Consider the following 27412-nt stretch of genomic DNA (forward strand, 5'->3'; position numbering starts at 1 on the left):
CACGGGTCACAGCCTTCTCTCATCTGCTCCAGTGAGTTTGCTCCTCAGGCTGCAGGCGTGTCTCTGCATCCCTGTGGTCCTCCATGGGCTGCAGGGCACAGCTGCCTCACCACGGGCTGCACCCTGGGCTGCAGGGGAGTCTCAGCTCTGGCACCTGGAGCACCTCCTCCCACTCCTTCTCCACTGACCCTGCTGTCTGCAGGGCTGTTCCTCTCACACATTCTCACCCCGCTCTTCCCTGTACAATTACTACTTTTTCTTAAATAAGTTATTACAGAGGTGTTACCATAATTTCTGGTTGGCCAAGCCTTGTCCAGCCCATCAGCTTGGAGCTGCTTGGCATTGGCCCTGCTGGATATGGAGGATGTTTCTGGTAGCTTGTCACAGAACTCACCCCACTAATAATGCAAAATAATACAAAGGCATCTTTAGTGATAAAATCATAATAATAGGATAAGACCCAGAGAAATGGAGATAACCTTTATTAGAGTTCTGGACATTTCAGGTGGAGCTGAATTCTAAAGTTGAATGGTCCAGGATTTCCAGAGGAAGAGGGAATATAACTCTACATCTGCACAGGTATTTGGGAACCATCCCCAGCGTTCTGGGGAGCCTTGATCTAAGACACCACGCTCGAAATTAATTTGTGAAAGTAAACAACCTTTTTCAAAGTTAATTGTAGCTTCTGTCCTGAGAGTGTGTAGCAGCAATTAAGGAAGCAGTCTGAGAAGACTTTCCTGAAGAATACTTGCTGCTGGTTTGAGCAGGAGTGAGTAGTCACAGGCTATTCCAACTTGGTAAGCTTGGGAAAAAAGGATTTCACTGGAAGTATATCTAGAACTAAAATGCCAATTTTATTTAACAGTAGAGTGAATCTAGGCTGTGACACAACAGTGGTGTTTCTGCATGTCTGAAGGCCCTTTTTTTTCATGAGGCACTACAAAGGACTGTTTAGTCTGTCTTGAATATTCTCAAAGCGAAAAAAACCATGTAGTTTAAAACAAATGCTAGGCTTGTTTATCCTGAGCTGCTGCATACATACCAGCTTTTTGCCATGTCATCATGAGACTCACAGAGACCTTGGACCTGTACAGGAAATGTCTTTGATAGTCAGAACTGGGAAAGACACAAAGTCTGACTTTTTATTAAGTAATGCAATGTATTTCTGTGGGACTGACGGTACTGAGAACAGGAATTTCCAGCCTACTACTCAGTGGTACCTGTTGACAGCACTGAAGATTTTACAGACCTGTGGAATTCCTTACTTTAACTTGTCTGACATATATTCAGTATTAGAAAAATGGTTAGAGGCATATCAGATGTCTAGAGAAAAAAGGTGAGCTCTGAGGTCAGAACATCTTCCCCTCCACTTTTGTTTTAATACTATTTTCAGTTTGGGTTTTCCCTTAATAACAGAGCAAAACTTCTGTTTCTCTAAATGATTCAGAGCTGTCTTTTCTGATTCATCAGTTGTCCTTTTCTGCTCCATTTCTGTCTCTTTCCCTGGAAATTACGTACCCTGTTTGTAGTAAGAGCAGTGCATGGCCTTTGTAGGGTACCAGGGATGGGCTGTGGAAGAAGACCAGGTCTACTCTTGGTGAGTAGATGAAGTCTGCTGCTAAAACAAAGCATTTTTTCCCCTCCTGGGTAGGGTGAATGTGTCATTCCCTTATCTTTTCCATTTGCTTAATATCTCTCCTTTACTGATTCTCAGTTATAAAAAGATACCATCTCACCCTCTGAAATCACTGCAATTTCATGTTGGGTGAAAAGATTCCTGTGTACTCCCTCTGAGATTCAATGCATTGTTTAAGATGGTGCAAACATCTAAGGTGTCACACTGGCATGAAATTTAAACCCTTACACTTGTAACTACAATAGTTTTGGCACTGTGTCTCTTATCTTGATTACACAGCTTGACACTAGAATATTTTTTTCCAGTTCAACCTACAGACAATGTCTTTGAGCACCACAGGAACAAAATTTGAAGTAGATATTCATACTGTCCTGGATAGAAATGGTTATACAGGAAAGAAGCACTGCAGCAAACACTAACTTGCACTTAGCTCCTGATCTCTTTGTTTTATTGTCAATAGTAGTAATAATTGCAGAGTTTGTAGCACTACGGCACTTAGCACTGTGGCTGAACAGAACAGAACCATTGTGTTGGGTTTTGGGAAGACAGTAGAAAGCTGAACTCCTGTCTGACTTCTCTCCTCCCACAAAAAAGTATCCTTGTATTGTGCTTCTCTCTCATAATTCTCTTCATTAGCACTGGGGATTTTTTGCATTTAACATTTGAGAACTTCTGGCTCATGAGATACATTGTGATGTCCCTAGCTTATGAACTTCCATGCCAGTCGAAACAAATAATCTATATATTCCAATATTCCTCGATACCTGTGTCAAGTAGTTCAGGACATTTTCAGTGGTAACCAACAGATAATTATTGAGCAATGGAGTCACATATATAACATTCTTACCATGATCAGTAATTTACAAATTAGCTACAGATTCAGCTGAAAGATTTCTGTTTTCCCGGAATCCTTTGAACCAGAAGATAATTTTGTGGCCAAATACTGAATCTGAGTTTGAATGTCTTGTTTTTCATACACATAATTATGGAATTTAGGACTTAAAATATTCATAAAGTTTCTAATACTAAATAGGTTGGGGTTTTTTTTTGGGGGGGGGGGTTGGTTTTGGATTTTTTCTTGGTTTTTTTTTTTTTTTCCTTCTTTCCTAAATATTACATATTCTGTCTGATTTTTCTCTACATGCTTTGGAGATAATTGTTTGCATTTGCAATGTGTGTGGGCAGAACATCTGCCTCAGAGTGAGTTGCTGTGTTCACTACTCAATGAAGCAGTGAAGCATTTGAAATGCAGGAACATCCCTCAGACATCGTTGCTAGTTAATGATTCTTCATGCTCTGAATGCTGCATCTCATGCATCCTGTGCCTATTAATCTTAAAAAGACACACCTCACCTTATCAGTAGTCTCACTAAGAGACATACCCAACAAAACCGACAAAACCTGAGAGGAGCCTTTTGGGAAACAATAACGTATCTTTGTCATTCAAAACAGAAAAGAAATGTTGAGATTATTCTCCCTGTGTTCCTCTGTAAATAACCAACATTTAACTTGGAGCTAGTCATGGCTAATCAGGCTTCATACCCAGAACTCAAAATTAACAAACGTCCTGCTGCTCTTTTGTGACAATCTTTTTTGGGTTTTTTTTTTCCATATCCATCCTGGTGTCTGGAAATGAGGCAAGCATTAGGTTAGTAAGCTGAGCTGCTAAGCAGATGTGAATAAAAAATCAATGATAAATGCAGCATTCAGGAGCATGGAATGAATGAATCTAAAATGCTAAATTAACAAATTTTGATCAAATTAAGAAAGAATTTGCAACCTGCCCAAAATGAGGGTGCACATTCAAGAGGAACTTGCACTTTTAGAAAAGAATATATATTCTTAAAAGACTGTTGGGGAACATTTTCAAGACAAGATCTTTTAATCCAAATTTTAAATAACAATATATTTGTGTTTGTTTTGGCGTTTACTTGGAACTCTAGCTAAAACATTGCCTCTCCTAACTGATGCAGTCTTTTTACAGTCAAGGGTCTAAAATAACATGATATGTTTTAGTGATTAAGCCCTTTGTGTGAAACACTGTATGGTAGTCTCAGAAAGGAAAAGTGGTTAGATTTGAAGTAACCTGTGCTACTATAGAGCTTCCCAGTAGGATTTGACAAGCTTTTCTTTCTCATATCTTGAATGCAAACTAGAGTGGCTTGCATTAAGTATCACCTTAAAAAAGAAAGCACCTTGAAGGCTGCCATCAAGGAAAAAGGGAAAAAGAGAAGGCAGCAGGGAAACTCTTGCACAGTGAACTATGGTCTCGGTACAAATGACTCCAACAGTCAAAGAAAACTCAGGGTCTCAGTGCTTTTTGACTCTTGAAATAGTCTATTATAACATTTACTTTGAATTACAATTTTTCTCCCAGAATAATATGCTACACTTTATATTAACACATTTTAGAGTAATAATATACCTTAAAAAGAGATCAAGTAATACAGAAATTGAAAGATTAGGATTTTTAAAACCCACTTATCTGCATCAAGGAGGATCATACTGAATTTGAAGTGGGACACAGAAAGTTCTTACTAAACAAAAACCTGAATTGTATTGTTTAATAAAAATAATAATTTAAATTATTTTTTCCCCAAGGTCATACAATACAAAGGAACTTATGATTTGCATGTCAAATAGAGAATATTAAGAGGTATTAAGCATTTGATCTTGATTTCATGTATTTGCAAGACTTTTCTTCCTCAGTCTTCAGGCTTTTGAACTGGTTTAAAAGCCAAAATGACCATTAATTATTATTCTATTATCTAGTTTGCAACCAGGCTGTCCTTAAAAAATCATTGTGGTGGAAAAGAGAATATTAAAAAAATATAGCATTTTTAAAATTTAAGGATAACATATAATTTATGGAAATATCCTTCTCAAACTAACAAAAAAATCAAAATCTTTTGAGGCTCCTCTGTACTTATTTAGATTTCAGCTTGTTAAGGACTGAGTTGATGATAACATATGATATGACAAGTAGTTCAGAAATTCCTAAAATAAAATCTCCTTAAAATACATAACTGAAAAGTAAAAGAAAACAGTTTATCTGTCTTTAGAGTAGTGGATTGATTTTCCCATTTAAAAAACAGGTTCTAGAGTGGTTTTTATTTTGTCTTAGGAGACTATCCTTGTTTAACAATGCTTTAATTTCAGCTAATTTCAGCTAAAACAAAAGCAAAATCATTTGCATCTAATCCATTATGGATCTGATCCGGAGCTTGTGGAAATCAGATATTTAGTAAACCAGTATGGTCTCTGGGTCAGGCCATATATGAAGGAAGAAAATGCTTCTGGCTCCAAGAAAAATGTGGTTTGTGTTCATTTTTTTTTTTTTAACATCCTGTAAATCTTGCAGATCTGCAATAGCAGCAATAGGATTTACTGGCAGAATTTAATTTAATTTACATGTTGAGAATGTGAAGCTGACTTATCAGATGCTGAACCACAAAATAAATAAAAAGGTGAGACTTAACAAATAACATCATAAAGCTTTACTTTAAGTCACCATATTCATGAAGTGTAAGATAGTGGCCAATACAGATTTATGATGATTGCATATTTCTATTTCTGCTTATTCAAAAGTTCTTTGATGGCGATATGATTATAAATGGGTGAGTTGCATACAATGTAGTGCATTCTTTCAGATAGCTGTAATTCTTTAAAATATCTATCTATTTATAAGGAATGCAGCATTATTCAATTACACTCTTCATCATTCTCTGTCCACTGCTTTAACCAGCATCCTGGAAAAAAGCACTAAATGCTTTTGAACATAGCAGACATTCACCTTACTGAAGATGCAGAGAAGGATATGCCTAATTTTCATTCAGTTTTAAAAGGAATGACTTAATATTTAATGATGAAAAAACTGTATCAGGAAGTAGTTTTGAGTATTATGCTACTCTTTTTTATTTATGCTTTTTAATTGTCAGTGAATTGAATGAAGCAATTATGCTTTAAGCGCTGGCATTAGCATCCAGGTTTTCAGAAATCTTCCCAAACAGTCCAGAACAGAATATACCACTTGCTATTTTGGAGTTAAAACAAGAGTAGGAAACAAACCTTCAGCGTGTTTCTAATGAAACAGAGTGGGATTGAAAGTGTTGTAGTAAAATTGCCAAAGGGAGTAAGTTCTCAAGGCAAAGCAGGCACTATTCAAATACTAAATCTTGTTTTGCATTCCAGCAAGCAGGAAAAAAGGGAGATGCAACAAAGAAAACAGACATCATCTTAGATTAATCCAACATAAATGAAAGAAAGAAAGCAAGCTGAAAATTGTAGAAGAGTTGATTTCACTACATGTTTATGTTAATAGGGTATTTGACTTTTGAATGCTTCATAAACCCTGTTATGTTCAATGCTATTTGAGGTAGTAAAACAGCTGGAACTCTGCCAGAAGCTTTAATTGGAATCAGCTTAGGAGGCACTGACAAGGTTTCCTAGTATTTAGTTTCAACCTTATAATAAAAATGCAAAATTATGTGCTATGTATTTTCTGTTCCTCTTTGGTATACGCCCATAAAGGTGAGACATAGCTGTGCAAGAAAATAGAAAATTTTTTTTTCTCACATGCCTCAGGCCAGTGTTTAAGAGGGCAGTGTGAGTAGTGTAGCTTATAATGAGGTGTTTCCTCACAAAGGAGGCTGCAGAGACTCACCATAGAGCTCTCCTTTTTTGTACATCTTGGTTATTGATTAGGCCAGTGTGTCAGATGGCCACAAAGACACCAGAGGTGTTGGCAGTATATGACTAGGGAATGGGATCAGAGGGCATCACCAAAGAAACATCAGAGGAGCAGTCTGATTACACTCTTCATCTAACAATAAATTAGAGGGCTACAGACCAGGGCATCTTGCCATACAGAAGGAAGGGATTATTGTTTTGTGGAGCCAGCCCTGCAGGCTTGTCCGTACGGAGGAACCTGAAAGGCAAAATTTTGTCCCAGGAAACAACTGCACTGTTTGAGCCATGAAACTGATTAAAATCTTTGATTCAAGACTATTAAAAAAAGGCTGTTCATTCATTATCTATAGCTACAAATTAATAGATTAAAAAAAATCTTTCTCCCTTCAGATTGTCTGCATGATCTCTTGGAATTCTATACTTGATAAATGTAGGTCATACAGATATGTAACAAATATAGATAAATGACTTTTGCCAAGGTTGTTAAGACAGGATTGAATCCCAGGATAATATTACATTGTCAAGAGGCCAAAAGTAGTCAAGAAAGTCATGTCTGGAAAACACAGCTTTCAGAGCTTTAATAGAAAATTTTCACCTTGGGAAACTTCACAGAAAATACCACCTGTCCTGTCCATCCCCATCCCATGAAGCCATTTTTTGCAGGCTATTTAGTGTTATTACCAAACCTCACCACAAACTCTACTGCTGCATTTAATGCAGCTCCTCATCAGCTTCAATGTTTAAAGACATAAAGTGAAAGCAAGAATAAGAAATAGCAAAAGCCATCTTTGTTTGCTGTTTGCCACTACTTTGAAATATCATGACTGAGTAGCACAAAGGTACTGACTGAGACAGAAATAATTTTTCCAGGCCAACAGAAGTTTCATAAACTTGCTTCTAGCCACAGGTTCAGGTTTTACAAGGATCTATAATCTCAGAGACATAAAGGTTTTTGAGTTCTCTGGCCTGGGGGTTTAAGGGAAAGGCAGATGATTTCACAATTCGTCACTAGCTCAGTGCTGCAGCCCAACAAATACACTTGTGGCATTACCTGTAAGAGGGCACAGGTTTTGTACTGACCTAATAGTGCAGTGCTCCAGGACTTGTAGGGGCTTCCTTTGACCTGAACTTATATTCAGCTTGCTTTAGGTATCGTAGCAATGACAAATGTCTACCTGTCAGGTGCCTACTGCCTAAATTTGCCTTAGCTTAGTTTTCCACTTTTGCACAGCACAGTGCATAATGCTAATTAATGGAGAGTTGTAATAATTAGCAATTCTATGAAGACTGAATTCTTTATGACCCTGGAATAAAAATGGGCTGTGAGACAGCATAGGCATAGGAGGATACAGAGGCTTTAGGCTGTGCAAACTCAGAAATCTTCATGGTCAGCCACTGCTTATTAAAGGGATGCAACCCTGAGAGACAGGTAAATCAGTCCTGGAGTTAGCAAAAAGGACAGGAGAACAAGTATAATGGGGAATTCAGAATCAAGGAAGAAAGTGAGAGAGGGGGCATTCTAGTAGACAACGTAAAGAACTTAGTGACAAGTGGATGGAAAATTGAGAACAGATGTATCCCTAATCCATAATTGTGGATTGTTTCCACAATCATCCTGTCAGAGGTTAGCATGCTGAGAATATCCCTGATTCTTTCTGAGTAAGCCAGTGGGACACTGGAAAGTGAACAAAGAGGAAAGGTACTTATGTGTTCAAAATGTGTAGCAGTATGATAAAGGATTTTTTCCAGTAATAATGAGGTCGTTCAGCCTATGACTTTTAGTTTAATTACAACTGCAATAATAACTGTTTATTTTGTTTGATTAGGCTGTTAAGACTTCAATTAAATTAACAACACATTTTGACTCTGCATATAAGTTATTGCTCCTTTTTTTTCCCAGAACAACATTTGGAAAGTATGAGTGAATACCACATGTATGCACCTAGGTTTCTCGGGAGAAGCACACAAGTCTGTGGAAAGAGGAAAACAAAGGCTGTATTTGAAAAGTTGTAATAACTTATGGCTATGCATTTATCATATGAATGACATTAAAGATCATCCACTGGTTACTCCAGCTGCTGTTCAGTACAATCTCATACTTGTTATGATTGATGATTTTACATGTTTAGTTGTTTCTAGGGAATCTCACTGCAGGAAAATAAAGTGAAAGTAAAGCGATAAAATACCCCCACCTACTATTTGTCCCAGTAGTCTGTCTTATACCAAAATTCTGTTCTGAGTGATTACTGAAGCTCCACAAAGTGAAAGAAAAAATAATAAGGTTTCTCTTTGCAGGTTCCAAGAGATGTCCTGACAGACTCTCATGGTAAAAAATGGTTGTAAGGAATCAAAGTTCACCAGCCCTTGTGATCCTTGCATGAGGTTGGTAAGCAAGCAGCAACCAGAAGCTAGGGTTTGTTTATGTTCTGTTTGCCTTGTTTGGTGCAGACTTTTTGCTTCCCTTTCCAAATGGTGAGTTAAGAGTAACTGATATAACTGGGCCCTTTGGTTTTCGTTCTATAATGCTCCATAGAACACATGAAAGAAATCTTCTGTGTTCAGCATCTATCTGATGGAGTTCAGAATTTTTCCATGATTATAGTCATAACTAATTCAGGAACATCTTCCTTAACATCAAGTAGAAACAGGAAGCAACATTGTTCACATCAGTGTCTAATTCCATATTACATTGTTTCAGTTCAGACTCTGCAAAGATAAATGTTATTCATACACTTTTATCTGCAATTCTATAAACACATTACAAAGGGAATGAATTTTCCCTTCTTTAGGTGGCAGAAATTATTTTAAAGACAAGAAAGCAATTAATTGATGACTTAAAATCATCCTCCTGCTTCAGAGAAACAAAGCTGAAGAGTGCTGTCCAACTGAGCAGCTGACAAGAGATAAGCAAAAGTTGAACATCTAGCAATTCTAAGATTATCAAAAGCTGAACATCTAGTATCTACCAGTAGATAGCAGACAAAGTTGAACAATAGGAACTGAATGAAAGGGAAGAGAGCAGAAAACAAATTAGAGAACAAATTTAGCAAAAGCACAGAGGAATACATCTGAAAGGTGCTGCAAAAATAGATAAAATACAGTTTGAACTCTGCATAGTTTGTATTTGCTTATTCTCTTTTTTTAAGGAAAGGTAATGCAATTCCTACATATTTCCCCTCCCTTGATATTCTCAGAGTGTCAGGTGCACCAAACAAAGCATATTTGAATGCTGTTAAATCATCAGCAGGCACTACGCCCTTGCTCTGGCCAGGACAGGGTTGATTTTTGCACCAGTCAGGAGGGGCATAGCCAGGGCCCTGTGGTTATTCTCTACTGCTTCATGCCATGCAGAATGGACAGAGAGGGGTGGTGTCCCTTCCAGTGTGGGCTGGTGGCAGACTGTGTGGTTGTGTGGTGATGGGTGCCATATTGGGAGCATTTGTGTGTGGATTGTTTGCCTGCCTTTTACACTCCGTTATTAATATTGTTGTTACTGTTCATTTTCTTATTTCATTTTCTTATTCACAACCTGTGATCTGTTTTGTGCCCCCAGTTCTCCTTCTCCATCTTGCTGCAGGGGAAGGGGTGTGGGGAGGAAATGAGAGAGCAGCACACAGCCTGGTGTGTTCCAGTAGGAACAGTAAATTGGGGAACAGCATTCTTAAGCCATGGCACAGTATAATTACCATCTATGGAAACATGTTTGAGGGAAGCAAAAGTTTGTAAAAATGGAAAAAAATATGATTCCTTCATTTATCTCAGATTTGAGTTCTATTTATAGCTAGCTTTTTTCATCAAAATAGTTTTGAAAGTTCATTGTATGCATCTATTTTAAATTCACCTATTAAGAACATTTTTGCCCCTGTCCAGACAGGTAGGTTACGCAATGCAGAGCCATGGTTTGATGTGTCTATCATACAAAGCAATTGAATTAAGTTGCCCATCTGATGATCAAGATTAATTTGTCATATGAGCATTGCTGATCTGTGCCTGTCCCACTGCAAGTGCTTTTGTGACACTTACTGGGTTTACTCTGTTGCTGTTGATTTCACATGGCTCTTTTGAGGCCAGAGTATCAGCACCATAATTTTGACATGTCTTTGACCCCAGCCGAAGGGGGTATTTTTGCTCTGACTCAAAAAACTCTAGAAGAAAGGCTATATTATTTGGACAACCAAGCTGTAGCTATTTCAGCATGTGTGCTAAGCTATACTGTCTCATACAAGAATGGCCTTTGTTACTAATTTGGGTCATGAGCATGGTGCAGCATCTTGATAAAACCCTCCATCAGACACTTTGTATGTATCATGCACAAGAGAAGCCAACTCATTCTTCCTTCTTAAACCAATCCCATTATGTCTAAACTGACCACTTTTTATGCAGATAAAAAAGGCGTTGTAACATTTCTAAAGGTACTAAATATTTGAGTAAGTGAGTAGGATACCTTTCACAAATATTAAAATGTGGTAAATTGGTCATGCAGCTGATGTACGAGCATTTGATCTTTCTGCCATGCCCTGCAAAGTACAATGCTCTTCTACTTTGAAGCTGCACTTCAGCTTCTGAGAAATGTCATAGGGAATTTTACATAGAGATGAGGTTTTTCTTACCAAACCCTACTTCCTATAGGGAAAGCTGACTGTTAACAAGGTATTCCTTATTTCTAATCAAAACATGCCTTTAAAATATTGTGACTACACGAATAGTTATACATATGACTAGGAAAGGAGCTGTATGGGTGACCCTATGTGTGAAAGAAATCTGATTGCATCCAGCGTGTGTTGGGTACATATATTTTAAGCTATGAGGCTACACTATACTAAAAAAACCCAAACAAACAAACAAACAAACAAACCACCAAACCCCTCCCCCCAAAAAAATCAGAAATGTAGAAACTATAGCTTACCACAGGATTTATTTTGCTAAAGAAGCACATTTAAAATGACTCAATGTGTACTTAAAAGCAATTTTTATATTTAAAATGAGTTGTGTTCTCAAGTGTGCATATGTGTGGGCAGTATAGTTTAGAGACATACATTTTGTGAGGTGCAAGTCACAGGAAGGGGATTCAGTGTACCATTTCATGTATCACTTAGTGCTGTACATCATTTATGAGCTGGACAATCTAATTGCTGGTTCATCACTTCCAGCAGGCTGGGGCAGGAAACTGCTGCCAGCTGTTGATATTCTGCCTTTGCTTTGAAACTCTGTGTGGAGGAAACAAGCAAGAAGAAAAACTGCTTACTATCGGAGTTTTGGGGACTGAAAGGTGACCTCTAGTCCTAAAATCTGAGATAAATTAGGAATTGATGTTGTCTGAGTGAACCGGTTACTGCAGGCTGGTTAAATAAAAGAATGTAGGTTACTGAGGTAAAAGCCCACAATAGTGATTTTTGTGTCTGTGCTTTACAGATCAATTTTGTGACAGCATTGCTGTCAGAGCACACACCTCAAACATTAAATAAATTATTGAGGAGTTTATTCCGATACAATAGAAATTTTTCAGTCTGTGGTGTGATATACACTAAACCTGAGATCATCTCCCTGAATTATCACAAGCTGCAATAGGTAGAGAAGGTAACATATTACCTTCTTTTTACACAAGAAATAATCTTTATTAAGTAGAGAATTATAATGCTGCTCTTTCAGAAGAATGAGGAAAGTAAAGCAGACAGGACAGCTCTGTGTAAAAAGGAGCAGATGTGATCTGCTGGTCCTGATTCTGTTTAATCAATAAAGACAAGGTTCCGATAGATGGGAACAAGTCTAAAGCAAAGACTTTTCAGGATGGAAATATTATTGCTATTTCCTTGTCTGGACATAAAGTGCAATGAAACCAGAAAACGAAGTTGATTCTGTGTATCAGCAAGGATTTCCTATATTATAAGGGAACCATGAAAGAGAATTTAAAAGCCAATCTTTCCTTCTCCCTCTTATCACAGGGGCTGCAGAGGCACTCTATTTTTCTTTTTTGTCCATTTTTGCAGCCTCTTTGCATTCTGGATGGTAGAGGTGTAAATACAAGTCACTTAAACCTGTGTCATCTTTCAAAGTTGCCAGGCACTGTTCTTTTCATTATGGTTACACACTGCTCACTAACACTTTTGTTTTGTTTCTTTGTAATTTTCTTTAGTTTGCCAAAAGACTGTAAAAATAATTCATATTGCAACAGAACTGAGCTGTTTAAAAGTAAGCCATATTTATCAGTAGTATGAATAGGCAGTTTTAGTACAGCCACCTGATGCTAGGATTTTCAAAACTGTGTGGAGTAGAACTACTTCAGACTGCCTAGAATATCCCAGCCTGGGTTCCTAGCAGCGTACAGAATATATTAAGAACACAGATGTGTCAGGAGCTTCTCATAATTATGTACAGGCTTGATAAAGCATTTTGCTTAATCCCAGGAATTGGTTAAAGTGGTCCACAGACTTTGGAAGGCATAAATTGCACTCAAAAACTAAAGGTGTTTTTTTCCACAATAATTTTCCATAGGAAATGTCTTTAATGCAGAACAAAACTCACTGCATAAGTCTCCATTTTGTGTATCTTCCATAAACTTCAGACAACCCTCTCCTGAAATAATCTTATCTCTTCAAAAAGTAATTGCTACACCCCTCTGTTGGAGTAGAATTATCTAACTTTTCTCATCAAATCTCATTATTTTAACAGATAGAGCACTGTCTAATTGTCTCCACACTAAGAACCCTGGCTAATCAAACAATTTAAAAACGTGTGGCTGATTCTTTGATAAAGACTGAAAGAATCAGCAAATCTTTGGGAGAAGTCAGCAGGTATAGCCAGTACGCCTATCTTTCAAGTTTCTATGCAGACTTTTCCTTATCCTGCCGGGAAATTGATTTTATGAGCATCCGTGTGTGTGTTAAGTCATTTTGATCAACACTTGTTAGGGTGAGAACAAAGATATAAACTACATGAAAATTTACAAAAAGGTTATGTTGTAGAATACCTGTTACTTGAACTCAGGTTGTCCTTGACATTTAGATTCAGTGCTCTTTCAAGATATTAGAGGCAGGATCCCCAGGGAGTCCCATGTTCTACAGTGGAGGCAAAAACTACAAATCTACAGCTGTGGGGTAGGAGTTAGCTGGCACCCAGGGACTCACCACACTGACAGTGAGGTCTGGTCTGGTTGCCAGAGATTTTCCATGATTTATGACAATTTTGCCAATCATTAGCTCCCAAACCACTTGCCATACAGCTGACATAAACCCCAAATTAAACGTGGGATATCCTTGTATAGGATCTGCCCCAGAAGCTAAAGAATTTCAGACTCCTTTCTCAAACAAAGTCAGAAACATGTTATTTCTCATTAGGAAGGATTTTCTAGCTCCAGGCAATGCTCTGGTCCATTTCAGAGCAGTAGATAGGTGACTTGAAACAGTTGCAGGAAACTCATGCTCCGTGTGAATAAAAAAAGGTCAAATATCTAGGCCCAATTTTCTCTGCTGTAAACCTGAAATCTTATTACCAACTTACACACTTCTATTAAAGCTCTGTGATCCTTGGATGAAAATCTCTGCATATTATTACGTTATCCGTGTTCCATGCACTATGTTGAGACCTGAGTTCAGCCCAGAAGCATGCTTCCTTAAACACTGCCAGTTGCACAGTGTCTGGCACTCCTGAATTCTGTTTTTAAAACCAATTCCTCTCCACATTCATTAAAAAAATACAAAAAACCACCAAAAACCTGCAAACAAAACTCCCACCAGACAGCCAAAGCCTTAGTACCAAAAATGACAAATACTTTTGGAAGTAGTACTAATCAAATTTTGCCTTTTGGATTTTACGACTGAAGAACTTTATCTAAGAAAGAAACCCTGAGGAGACATGTGGGTGACTATTGCACTGGATTTTTCATCCTGCTGCATAAGTTTAAGGAAAGCTTCATTTATTGTATGCTCCTTGTTGAACCTGCTAAATAGAAACAGTATGCAAAGGGATTAAATCTAACAAAATTATAATGTGCTACCAGGGTTTTCTCTAAAGAAAATGTATTTTTTCCTTTTAGCAAGGTTATCCTGAAGCTCTTTTGTCAACCAGTATTGTCTCCATTCAGCTTCACAATCTCATTATGTAGGGCTTATCCAATACTTTCATTTTATAATTAATTTTTAAATTTATGAAAGTTATTAGTTCAATCTTAAAATCGTAACAATCCAATGCTTCACTATTATCAGTATATGTCATCCTCACGATGGCTTTGTGAAACAGACAAATAATCTGGAGTCTGTATTAAGGATGGGAAAGGGCAAACACACAACAATGTGGACCATGTTCCAAGACTGCTAAATTAGCACTGATTTAATTGTACCCTAACAAGAAACACCATGTAGAGCTAATTGGTTGGTCCCAGTGCAGGTACTTTGAGTTGCAGAACCAGAAAGTTACTCTCTTACCCAACATATGGTCATCTGGCATGAAGGGGCAAGGTTTCATACATGCCCTAGCTCCTGAATTTAATTGGAGAGGTCTTAATTCTAACCTGTGATGTAGACACACTTTGGAATGTGAAGAAGAAAGACTTAGGTTCATAAAGGATTATAAGACATATGACTACTTAAGTGGAAGTCAGGCACTCACAACCCTGTGAGGATCAGGGTCTTTCTGATCTAATCATGGTCCTAAAGGCCAAGCAGGGTTTTCACCACCAACTCCTGAAGTTATTGCTGTTGTCACCAGAACATCCAAAAGAGGTTTTCCATCCAAGCTGTTTTGGCAGAAGAGTCTATCAATGGAAGAGCTTACACACTTCTGAAACTCTCTGATTTGACTGTTCCTGCTGCAGCAGCTGAAGGCATCCCTAGGAAAATCTCATACCATGGCCACTTGCTGAAGAAAGCCTTCACATCTTTCCTGACATCAGACATGGGTTGGTTTGGTAGCACTGAATGGACAAGGGTGTTTGAGCTGAACATTTCTGCAAATAGGTACAAACCAGTCAGCTGGAACCGTAGGAAAGCTGAACACACAGTTTTGCTGGGTTCACCCTCAAAATATGCTTTTATATAGCAGAGCAAAGAATTGAGCCTAAAATAACAATACACCCCCCTGGCCCCCAAACCCCAAAGCATATTAACTTTGAATTTTCTTGTTAAATTCAGACCCATTTTTTCAGGTCTTCTTCCTTCTCCAAAGCAATGTTGCCCTTACTGCAGTGAAACAAAACAAATGAAAGATTACTATGAAAAAAAATGGCAAAAAAATCCTTTAAAAAAATGTTTTCTACCTCTTGATATAATAGTTTTTCCACATGATCTGAATTTGGTAAGACTGCCAGAGGAATGACCTTGTTCAGTACTTCAGTTTATGTTTCCATCTTCAAGAATTTAAGGTGGCTTATGAGCCAGGAAATGTAAAATATGAGAACACATCTTAAAGCAAATACATTTCTTTTATGGAATAAATAGAAAATTGAAGCTTCTTCTATGGCAGAAGCCCTAAGTTATAAGAGTGTAATAAAATCAAACCTGAAATTTCCAGTTTTATGTTATATTTTTCTCTTGTCAGAGGTAAACTTAATAAGAACTGCCTTTGGTGGAAGACATCTAAAAGAAAAGCAAATGAAAGAGGAGAATAAGTGAGGGGATTTTATTTATTTATTTATTTATTTAGTGCAGCTGTGAAGACTTTCATTGTTGACATTGTTTTATTGAGGGCAAAAATGCTTTTCAGTACAGCTAGAGAAAAGTGCCTTCCATACCTGCTCTTTACGTTCAGCTCAGTGCCTTCAAAGCCAGAGCACAGGAAGACATGCAGAATATAACAGACCTTCTTCTGTGAAACTGGTATTCAGAAGTATTTTTTAAGGCATTAGGGGAAACATGGAGTGGATGTAGTGAGTCTGATCTCAGTACTCCTTCGCTACTTCTTTTTCCCAAAAACATTACTTCTTGGGGAAATCTCTGATATAGAGTGAAAACCTTTCAAAATTACTACTCAGAAAATCAGGACTTGGGCTAAAGTCAAGACTTGGTTGACCATCAGAGCTATATATCTAACTTTAAGCAAGGTAAAGGAGTCCTTGACAAGGTATGCTTATACACCTTTCTGTATGGGGACATACATATCCAAGCCAAATTTATACTTTTAGATAGATACTTCTCATGATCAGTTTTCTATTGCAAGATGTGCAATATGCATTTGGATTAATGTGATAAAAAGCACTGATAGGCCATATGACAGATTGTACCTGTTAAAAAATGCATTTCTAAAAGGAGAAAAAATATTTCTGCCTCTGCTAAATATTGTTTTATGGAAATGGTAAGAATAAAACCCATTCAACTTTTATTGATGCTCCTGGCCTTGGTGTCTCCCCTCCTTCCACCATATATTAGCCAAAGTATTGAATATTTTCTGGTTTTGTTTTTCATAAATGTAAGATGTCATTTTTTGGTCTTAAAGCCAGCATTTACATTTTGGTTTGTGCAACTTTCAGCAGAAATTTGGGATGAATAGCATATGTTACCAGAGTAACATATCTTTTTGTCACGAATTATAATTCTTTTCCTAGCAATTCTGTTACAGAAACATAAACAATAATATCATTTTATCATAGTATATGGAGTGGTTTTTAATTTTTTTAAGCTAAACTGTGATTAAATTCCAGATAAATGTAATATATTAGCAAATAGCTTTGACAAATGAAATTCTAATTTATATAATTCTATGTAGAAGGCTAGTTAAATTACCAGAAAAGAAGAAACAGGACAGCAGAAATGAAGCCATTAAATTAACCTCCTAAATCCATGCTACAGACTATCTCTTTTCTAAGCTATATGAAAGAGTGAAAGCTGACTGGTCAGAAACATGTGTGAACAAAATAAGAAGGAATATTTGGTGCAAATCACAGTGTTATTGAATAAGGCAGCGTTCAATAAAGAAGCCACATGCATTTGAAGGAGTAGCAAGCTTTTAAGTGATTTAGTCGCCCTGCCTGGTATAGACAGAGAGGAAATGGGTTGGTCTTTATGCTTTGGTGTGAAGCAGAATATGACAGGAGTGCTTTGGCAGGCATCATGCTTCCTTTGACCAGCAATATTTCACCATTGCTTAAGCAATGTCTTTCCACTGAAAGGCAAAGCTGGAGTCCTGACTCCCTTTTAGTTAATGCCATCAGTTCTTCGGAAGAGTCTTTCATAGGCTGCCAGCCCCAGTGTGGGCATTCATCTTCCACTCATCTAAGTGTTTTCATCTCTGTCAGATGTGTAAGGTATTCTTAAGATGCCAGTAGATTTAATGTTGCAGAAATGCCCAGTGTTCTGTCAGGACTGAAGTTAATTTGTGTTTCAACAGCATCTCACTGAGGTGATAGTTCTGAGGAAGAATTATATACCCACCTCTCTTTCTCTTTCCTTGCTTTGTTTTGTAGCAGTAATGACTATGCTCCCTGGGGTGGATCTGACAAAAGAGCTAAGGGAGCCAGAGCTGTGGGATGGAGCAATAAGCACACTCTGTTGTGCAGTGAGGGAGGAAACATCTGTCCCATGACAGCTGATCCTGGCCCTGCATCACCCACTGGATGAAGTTATCTTTGTGAATATTTTATCAGATTTATAAGGCACATGACAATATAAGCATGAAGCCAATAAGGGATGCTTTTTTTTTTTTTTTTTTCCCCAACAGAATAGGTAAAAAGGAGATATGGAAAAAAGGTAATTTATTAGCAGTGTTTTAAACTTGTTTTAAATGTGAAATAAAACAGAATTGAGAGAAAAAAAAGGAGAAATAATTGATGCAATGTTTTAATCTCTATTTAATCTCTATTACAACCTATCGCATCTACTATGACATCTACTATGTCAATGAAATTCTTGATGCAATCCAATTTAAGCATAAGTATTTCAGTGTATTGATATGCAAAATGTTTCTAAACGCGTATGTTTGTGATCACATACACTGAAAATCTCTTTCCCTGTTTTTCTCAGAATCACAGAATCAATTACGTTGGAAAAGACCCCCAAGATCATGGAGTCCAATCTTTGATCAATCACCATGTCAACTAGACCAGAGCACTAAGTGCCACATCCAATCCTTCTTCCCTTAAACCCTTCAGGAATTGTGACTCCACCATCTCCCTGGGCAGTTGCTTCCAATGCTTTCTTGACATTTCTTTCTATGAAGAAATTTATGCTAATGTCCAGCCTGAACCTTTCCTGGCATGGCCTGGGGCCATGTGCTTTTGTCCTGTTACTGGCTACCTGGGACAAGAGGCCCCTACCTTGCTAAAACCTCATTTCAGGAAGTTGCAGACAGTGAAAAGATCACTCCTGAGCCACCTCTTCTCCAGGTTAATCAACCCCAGATCCCTCAGTTGTTCCTCACAGGACTTACCCTCTGGATACCTTCCTACCAGATCAATTTGAGATTAAAAATCTGAAATTTCTTTCCCAAAATAGTCTTGCCATACTAGAAAGTAATTTCTGAAAGTCACAGATGTAATATAAACTGTGTCTTACATTTTTCTGACATGCATACTAGAGCCCTGGAAAAGTAGAAGACTGCATACTAGAAAATTAATTTCTTGATATAACCTTGTAAAGTTTAGACTGTTCTTAAACTAATTTCTTGTGTCTTCTAATCATCCCACCTTACTTTGTACTAAGAGATGTGTCTACATTTTCAGAGTAGTTTATAGATGGACTTTTAAGTGCAAATGATTTGATGCTGGAACTGTGTTTGTCATCATTTGTAAAGTGGATGATCTAAGATTTCAGCTTAAAGGTGATACTGCAACAGAGGAGTGTACAAATAATAAATGATAATAATTAATCAGAACAGTCTGAGCATGAAAAATAGCACTACACAGCTCCCCCAGGTGCCTGTTCCTGACTTGAAGAGTTCACCTTGAGGATGAATTGCAAGTTCACTCTCCATGCCCATGAAATTTCCAGTCTCTCTGAGAGGCTCTATTAGCAGCAACTGTGTTGGTAATTTGTAGACATGTCAGTCAACTAATTTCATATAGACCACTGAACAATTATTAGAATGCAACAATTTGGATTTTTACTGACCCAGGCTGAATTTCAGCTGGTAATTTACATCTGAAAGACTCCATATGGTATTACAAAGTCCCCAAGCCTGCAGTTTCCAACTGTTCATTTAATTCAGGTATGCTTATTAGTTTTAACACATTCATGCAATCTACGCAACTTAGTTTGTAGATCTGCATGGATAAATGCCATTGACTTGCTAATGCATGTGGAAAGCATATTTTGCTAAATTAATTTGTGTGGGCCTAGACATTAATCAAAAATGGTAGCAATTTCAGAGCACTCAATTGGTTTTTCCTTGTTTTCAGAGTGGGGGCTTCAATTCTCCACCTATGGAAGTGTTGCACAGAATCACAGAATGCTTGGGGTTGGAAGAGACCTCTGGATATAATTTAGTCCACCCCCTTTCTAGAGCAGGTTTGCCTGGAGCAGGTTGCACAGGTTCACATGTAGATGCATTATGAATATGTCCAGAACAAGAGACTCCAGAACCTCGGTGTTGCCTGTTCCCATCCTATGTCACCCTCAAAATATTCACCCTTCATGTGATTCAGTTTGTGCCCATTGCTCATTGTCCTGTTGCTGGTCTGAATTGGAAAGGGCCCATCCCCAACCTCTTGACACCCTCTCTTAAGAGGTTTGTGTGCATTGGTAATATCCTCCTCTTGCATTGATAAGCCATCTCTTCAGGCTAAACACCCCCAGCTCCCTCTGTCTTTCTTCATAAGAGAGCTGACCCAGCCTCCTGATCACCTTTGTAGCTCTCCACTGGACTTGCTGCGTGTCTTTGTTGTACTGAGGAACTGGACACAGCAGTCCAGGTTTGGCCTCACCAGGGCTCAGTGAAGGGGCCAGTTCACCTCCTGTGACATGCTAGCTCTTCTCTGTGGTATCCCAGGACACCACTGGCCTTCTTGGTCACGAGGGCCACTGCCAGCTCATGGACAGCTTCTTGTCCAGCAGGACCTTCTCTGCAGAGCTGCTTCCCAGCAGATCGGCCCCTAACCTGTACTGGTATGTTGGATTATTTCTCGCCAGGACACTGAAGCTTCCCTTTGTTGAACGTGGTCAGGTCCATCACTGCCCAAATCCCTATCCTTACATGGATGCTTTTGCCCTCATTTTTGCTGAGCTGTCCAGCCTGACTCTCTGCCCAGCCACACAGAGCTTGAGGCTCCAGCTTGTTCCTGAGAGCCCTGGTATGCCTTGGGAGAGGGCTCTGCCAGCAGTATGGAAGCTCTATGAATTTACCCTTCCTGTGGCCTGGGCTGTAGGCCCAGGGGCCAGCACCTGCTTTCTAGAAATCTTCCCCTGAGTCACTGGGAAGTTTGTCCCTGGACATGGAAAATGTGAGAAGGTCCAGAGGATCCATTTTGCTTGAGCAGATGCTGTGCATTTAGATAACTGACTTAACCATTTGTTCAAGGTTTTAATCCTTGGAGAACTGCTAAAATATTTGGACACCTGGGAGCACATGAATACTACTGATTTCCTTAACACATTTATCATCAGTGCTTTTTCTGGTATTAACACCTTGAACTAAGAACTTGCATAGTATCAGATTTTATGAGAAGTTCTCATTCTTGCCTAGTTAGAAAAACCACAAGGGAGCAGCCTTTCTTAAGGTTTCTCAGGCCTTTTTGTTATCAATCAGCAAGTATAGAGAGGCACAAACAAACGAAGTTAAGGTAGAACTTACCATGCATATCAGATATTTCAACACTTGACAGCGGGAAATTCACTTTGTTTTATTTTATTTACAGGCAGTGCTCAGTCTTGCATGGGACAGAGTGTGTTTGGCCCAGATCTACAAGAGCTAATCAGCATACTAGGAATTAACCAGGAGAGTAAGTGCTATGCTGCATTAGCCTGAGGCTCAGGGAGTGTGCTTTGCAGAAGTGAGCCCCACAAGGACTTAGGAGGGGCTTGCCTCCATCAAACTGTGAGGAGTTCAGATAGCCAGGTCTAGTTCATAAGTGTTTTTCTACTTCTGGGAACTGCAGTGGGCTCTGCACTTCACTGACTGCAGGATAAGACATAAACTTCCTCCTCTCTGACCTCTTTGACTATCTAGAAGCTTTGCTGCTGCTGAAAAGACACAAGCACTGCCAGAAGTCTTGTCCAAGCAGCCTGAACCAAATCTGTACAATAACAGCCAGAGTCAGCAAAATACTGGAAAGAAGGATCTCATTTTCATGCAAATGTCTTGAGAAAGAAAGAATAAGAGAAGTGAAATATACAGAAAATGTAATATATTACAATAGTTTCTAAAAAGAACATTTTTCAAAGTTTTCTTGAGCTGTCAGCAGCTGTTTAAATTTGTTCAGAAGCAATGGGGCAAAATGAAATCTTTTTCATATATGATTATTTTTATATTTTCAGGGTCTTTTTTCCCCCCAGGTACTATCTAGTGACACACAAGATAATGCACTGGGTCCAGGCAGAAACACTGCAAAAAAGATCAAACATTTCACTTCATCATCAAATACTTTCATGCTACCATGGGCAAGAAGAATAGAGGAAAAGAAGCAAAAGGACATTTTTAAAAGGATCGAGGAAAGAAAGAGTTTATACACTGAGCTGCTACAAATTACTGCTAGTAAAGCTGAAAAATCCCCAAATGCTGGAGATGTAACAGTCTGGGAATGCAAGTAGAGATTTAAACTCCAGTGAACAGCCCTACCTCCCCCCATGCTTGCTTGGAGAAACAGAGTCCCTGCTGTTCACCTATTAGTCTCAGGAGGAAGAGAAATGTGCAGGTGGCCTATATATAAAATATACATTATACAAGTATGGTCTTTCCACATGTGGATGCATTAATGGAAGTACTGAAGACCAAGACTCATCTGCTTCATTAATTTTTTTTTTTTTAATTAAAAAATTAAAAATCCTAATTCTCACAACTCGCAGTTAAGGTATGATACAGAAAAGCTCAGGTGGCCTTTTTATTTGTTTATGTTCTGTGTCATGAATTCAGTGTCACTTTTTTTGTAACAGGAGAGTACTAAGCTTTCCTAATAATGTCTTTAATATTTCATCAAAATGGTAAATGCTTATTTCTATCATGCTGAGCACTTTCTTCAGGATAAAGTATCACTACTTTTCCATTTTTAGCCCTGCAACATAGGATTACTCTCTACTCTGTATTTAATTTTATTTAAACATCTCAGAACTTTATATAAAGACGTGGGTATGTATATAATAAAACAATGAGGACTTCACACCACTTTCCAGTTGGGCTTAGTTAAGAAATGTAAGAGGATTTAGGAGAAAACTAATTTTGTCAAAATTACTTGGCCAGCTGGAACAGTAAAGAAATTAAATATTTTGGGCAGCCACCTCAATTTTTACATGCTTATTGTGACATATTGAAACTGCTCCTTGTCATTAAGAGATAGTGGCAGTGAGTTTGTGATTATTTCAGCAGGACAGAAACTGTATCAAACCTAATTCTCAGTCACATACAGGAAGGGTAAGAAAATCTTCACGTAAATGAGAGCTGTTTCAAATGCTGTCTTAATAAACCATAGAATTCTCAGGCTGTTATTCAGTGGCTATTCTGCTTTTTATAACACAACAATTTTCATAACTGTTATTTCTTCAAAATGAATTAAGATTTTACAAAAAAGCTTGTTATAGGTAGAACAAAACAGGCTTTTGGTCCTCTTATTCTAATGATTTTTGAATCAAAATCAATAAAGTATTTCTTGAAGGTTTTTTAAAAGCTGACCAAAAGATGCTGTAAGTTTGAAAATGCCCAGAGAGGAGTGAAGTGCAGAGACAGGTTCACGCAGAGTTTAGCTTCTCCATCTCCCGTTGGACAGGGATCAGATGGAAGGCAGAATGGTATCAAAGGAGCACTGTTGTTCTTTTTTCATTTTTTAAAGGCAAATAATTTTTTTTCCTTGTAGTGGGCTTAAGGAAGTTTGACCCTTCAAGCTCTTTATCTGTCAATTTGTTTTTTCCAATATTATATGACAGATCTCTGAAAAAAAGAGAAAAGGTCAGAGGCAGAAAAGTGTGTCTCAGTCTCACTGTTGCAACAGGGAAGGAGGGTATTGATGGCATTAATTAATAGCAGGAGGGAATGATCCTGTGTGGGCCCTTCCACTAGGAAGAGTCCACAACCTAAAGCACTCAATGTGTGATGGTGGCCCTGACAGTGGGCTGTTAGTAGCCTTCTATATACATTTTTTCTCCTTAAATTCAAATCCAGAGTTATAAGGAATTTCAAAAATTATACAGAAATATCAGTGATCAGAGGGCCACATGTTGAACTCCTATGTGTGCTTTATTTAAAATATAAAAAAGAAATTAATAGTTTAATGATAGAAAGCTGTAATCCCAGCCATATTTTCAGATTTTGTATTTGATAGCCACAGGCTGCAGGACAATGTTTGTGCCAAACCTGCATCTTGAGAAACCTGTCAAAGACATGACAAAAATAGAGGCTGCTTTTTATAGCCTCCAGCAATACCATCTCATGCTCTGATCTCTCTAGATTTTACATGCTCTGGTAGGCAGGTTGAGTGCTTGACTGGCAAACTCCAAGGAAACCCAAAATACTGCTAGTAACTGTGCTGGCTGCTGTGCAGTTACCACTGTCTTTGTTCAACACTGAGCCTGTCACCTGATATATCTGTAACGTGCACTGACTTCTGGAATAAAGACTCTAAGTCAAGTTGCTTAATCACCCAAGGTCTCATAAGGACCCTACATCAGGGAAAGTACAAGTTTTAATGTAGTGATGTACAGGAAGATTTACATTCTTCCTGCAGCTGTATTCAGAGGCAGAATGCTTTAGTCCCTGTTTGAAGTTCTTCTCGTGTGGTATCTGCTCCATCATATTGGTTTTCTGATTTATGCAGTGGAGTTTGGGAGACAGAGTTGCTCATAAATATTCCTCAGTTTCTTCAAGTGTCTGGAATTAGCTTATGATTTAATATTTCTAAAATATTTTGGAGTCTCTGAAAAAGGTGCTATAGAATGCACTTCTAGGGGTAGTTTCAGATATGCAAGGTCAGGCCATGGCAGAAAAGAGGTGAGAGAGAGAGCATATACAATTTCAATGGATATATCACATTTAAAAGTCTTTGTCAAAGGGAATCCTGGGGCAACCTGAAGATAAGGAAGAGGATACCTCAACAGAGCCTAAAAGAAATTCAAGAGATTTACAAAAGCATATCTTACTGATGCATGTTTGAAGAGTTAGGACTCTACAAACATGATAGGGAATTGTTGTAGCTAAATCCCGGCCAGCAGCCAAGCCCCACACAGCCACTTGCTCACTTCACCAAGAGGATCAGAGATAGGATTGGAAGGGTAAAAGCTGGAAAACCCACGGTGAGACAGAGATTAATAAAGAAAGCAAAAGCTACGCACAGAAGCAAAGCAAAACAAGGGATTAATTCATGACTTCCCATTGGCAGGTGGGTGTTCAGCCATCTCTGGGACAGCACACCCCCATCACATGTAATGGTGACTTGGAAAAACAAACCCCGTCCCACAAAACATCCTCAAATTTCTCCCTCTTTCCCCACTTTTTATACTGAATGATGCCATGTGGTCTGGAATATCCCCTTGGTCTGTTTGGGTCACCTGTCCTGGCTGTGCCTTGCCCTGACCTCCCATGCAACTCCAACTTCCTAACCAGCATGGCAGTATGGAAAGCAGAAAAGGCCTTGGCTCTGTATAACCCCTGCTCAGCAGCAACAAAAATATCTATATATTATCAACTCTGTATTCAGCACAAATCCAAAACATAGCCCCACACTAGCACCCTGAAGAAAATTATTCCAGCCAAACCCAGCAGATTAATTTCAGAATTATGTGTTAATAGTGAATTGATAGGGTGTTCAGTTTGCTGACATTTTTTAGAAAAGTGCAAAATGAAAATTAGTAAAATTGACTTAATTTTAAGATCATATAGTCATCAATAGAAGGAGGCCATGCCAATTTGCTAAATAAAATTGACATTTTAAAACAAAATGACCAGTAATTACAGTAATTTTCTATTCCCCTAATCTCTGGTTGACAACAGCTTCAGATGATTTCCCATGTCATGTTATAGCTCTAGTTACAGTTTAGTGATGCTGCTGAATATTACAATAAATAATGACTATTTATCTTTGAATGGCTGATAGCATTACAATCTTATTCAAACAGGAGTACTTTATTTTTGCAATGGCTTTCTAAAAGGAGGTTATTGTAGCATACAAGTATTTATTATTATATTTATAACAGTAGAAAGATTATTGAATCCACCATGGAATCCTGTGTTATCTGTCTCACTTATCAGTAAAAGGTCTCCACAAACCCAAAAGTTATTAAGCCTTGCAGAAGCATTAATGATTTTTAAAGAAGCAGCAAAAAATACCTGAGGTGCAAGAAGAAAACAAGTGAGAACACAAAAAAATAGAGACAAAGGCAGAAGACTGGAACTGCCACTGCAAAGGCACTGTATTTTTGGGTGATCTCAGCACATTAGTTTAGTATGGTGAGTCCTATTCTAAGCTGAACTCAGAACAAGTACGTATTATTGATGGAGGTTGTAGTGTCTCCTCTTTGGATGTTGCTGGTGCTTTCCCTTTTTCTATCCAGGCTTGAAGGCTTCTCTGCCTACTACAAATCTGCATGTAAAAGCTCACAAAAAGCAGAATACTACTTTACTTGCAAGGTGTAGGGCAATGCTCCTAACACCCCAAATTTGAAATCTCTTTGCTTTGATTATATTGTTTCTGAAATTTCTTATATAGGTTTTAGGCAGCAGAATTGTGCTGCTAATCTAAAGCCCACACTGAGTGGATGATATTGTGTTTGGGACTGTGCCTATAGGAGCTGGCCAGAGTCAGACTAGAATGCCTGGGGAGCCTTGTTGAGCCTAAGTGGAAACAGAAATTCAAGGAGTGACCCAGTTGAACAGCCACTGGTCATACCGTGGTAGTTGTGCAGGTCTGGTCCTCCATCTCAGAGAACAGCTAGCTGAAAACTGTCTGAGGAAAGGCAACAAGGGTTATCAAAGATCCATATCCATATGAGAAACAAGTAAGTGAAAGAGAAGCCTTCAGTTTGAAAAAGAAAAGAGTAGGCATGGTATAAGCAGATTTGGGTAGTTAGGGATTGGAAAAGATTGTTTTCTGCATCTTTCTTTACCAGAGACCAGAGGAGGAAGGGGTCAAAAGTATCCAGGACATAGGTGAGTCGAACAGTCTGCAATAGTTTAGTTGTGGTACTCCTTGCCAGAATTTTCTGCAGTTATTTAAGCTTACATAGATCCCAGAGAAAGCTGGTGAAAGTCATTCAGAACAAATCCTGTGATATTTCTAAATACATATATGATCAGGAACTACTTGAGCTGCAAAAAAGTTAGGAGGCAAAGGGAATACTTCAGGGGAAAGTATATGGTAACTGTGTTCTTATGGTCTTGTCAGAAACTTCCTTTTGTTCTCTCAGAGAGGTGGACACGGGGCTTAGAGGACCTGGTCAGACCAAAGATGATTCTTCTGGTTTTGACATGCAGTTGGAATGAAGTCACACCTTGGGCTCTGCCTGGGCTGTCCAGGCTTACCAGGCTGCTTTGAACACAGGCAGTCAGAAGCACCTATGGTGCAAAACAGCACTGAAGAACTGAATGATCAATAGATATTGCATGATATCAGGGGAAAAGGAGCAACAAAGAAAGGACCTGCAGCGGAAAAACAGGCAGTTAAAAGCTGCATGAAAGTTGAAACTCCCTGGAAATAGAAGGGTTTTAAACAGCACTTCACTCTGCCTTTGCTAGCAAGGGATGTCAGGAAAAGGCACAGTTTCAGAAAGGTAGTCTTCTTTCTAACAATAGCTAGCTCTGAAGCTCTTGATGTGTTTAATAGCTTCCACTTAACTCACGTAGAATAGATTGACTGTAAAACTGCTAGGAATATTTGAAGTTTCCTGTATTCTATGGGAACATTAAATGGATGAGAAGGCTTATTTTCTTTTTTTTTTCTTTTTTCCCTCCCCCTCCCCCCTTTTTTTTTTTAACACCAATATGGGAAAATACAAGTCTTGAGTGAGAAACCAGTTTTGCAATCTGGAA

Source organism: Prinia subflava, chromosome 1 (genome assembly GCF_021018805.1).
Source record: "Prinia subflava isolate CZ2003 ecotype Zambia chromosome 1, Cam_Psub_1.2, whole genome shotgun sequence".
Taxonomy (NCBI): domain Eukaryota; kingdom Metazoa; phylum Chordata; class Aves; order Passeriformes; family Cisticolidae; genus Prinia; species Prinia subflava.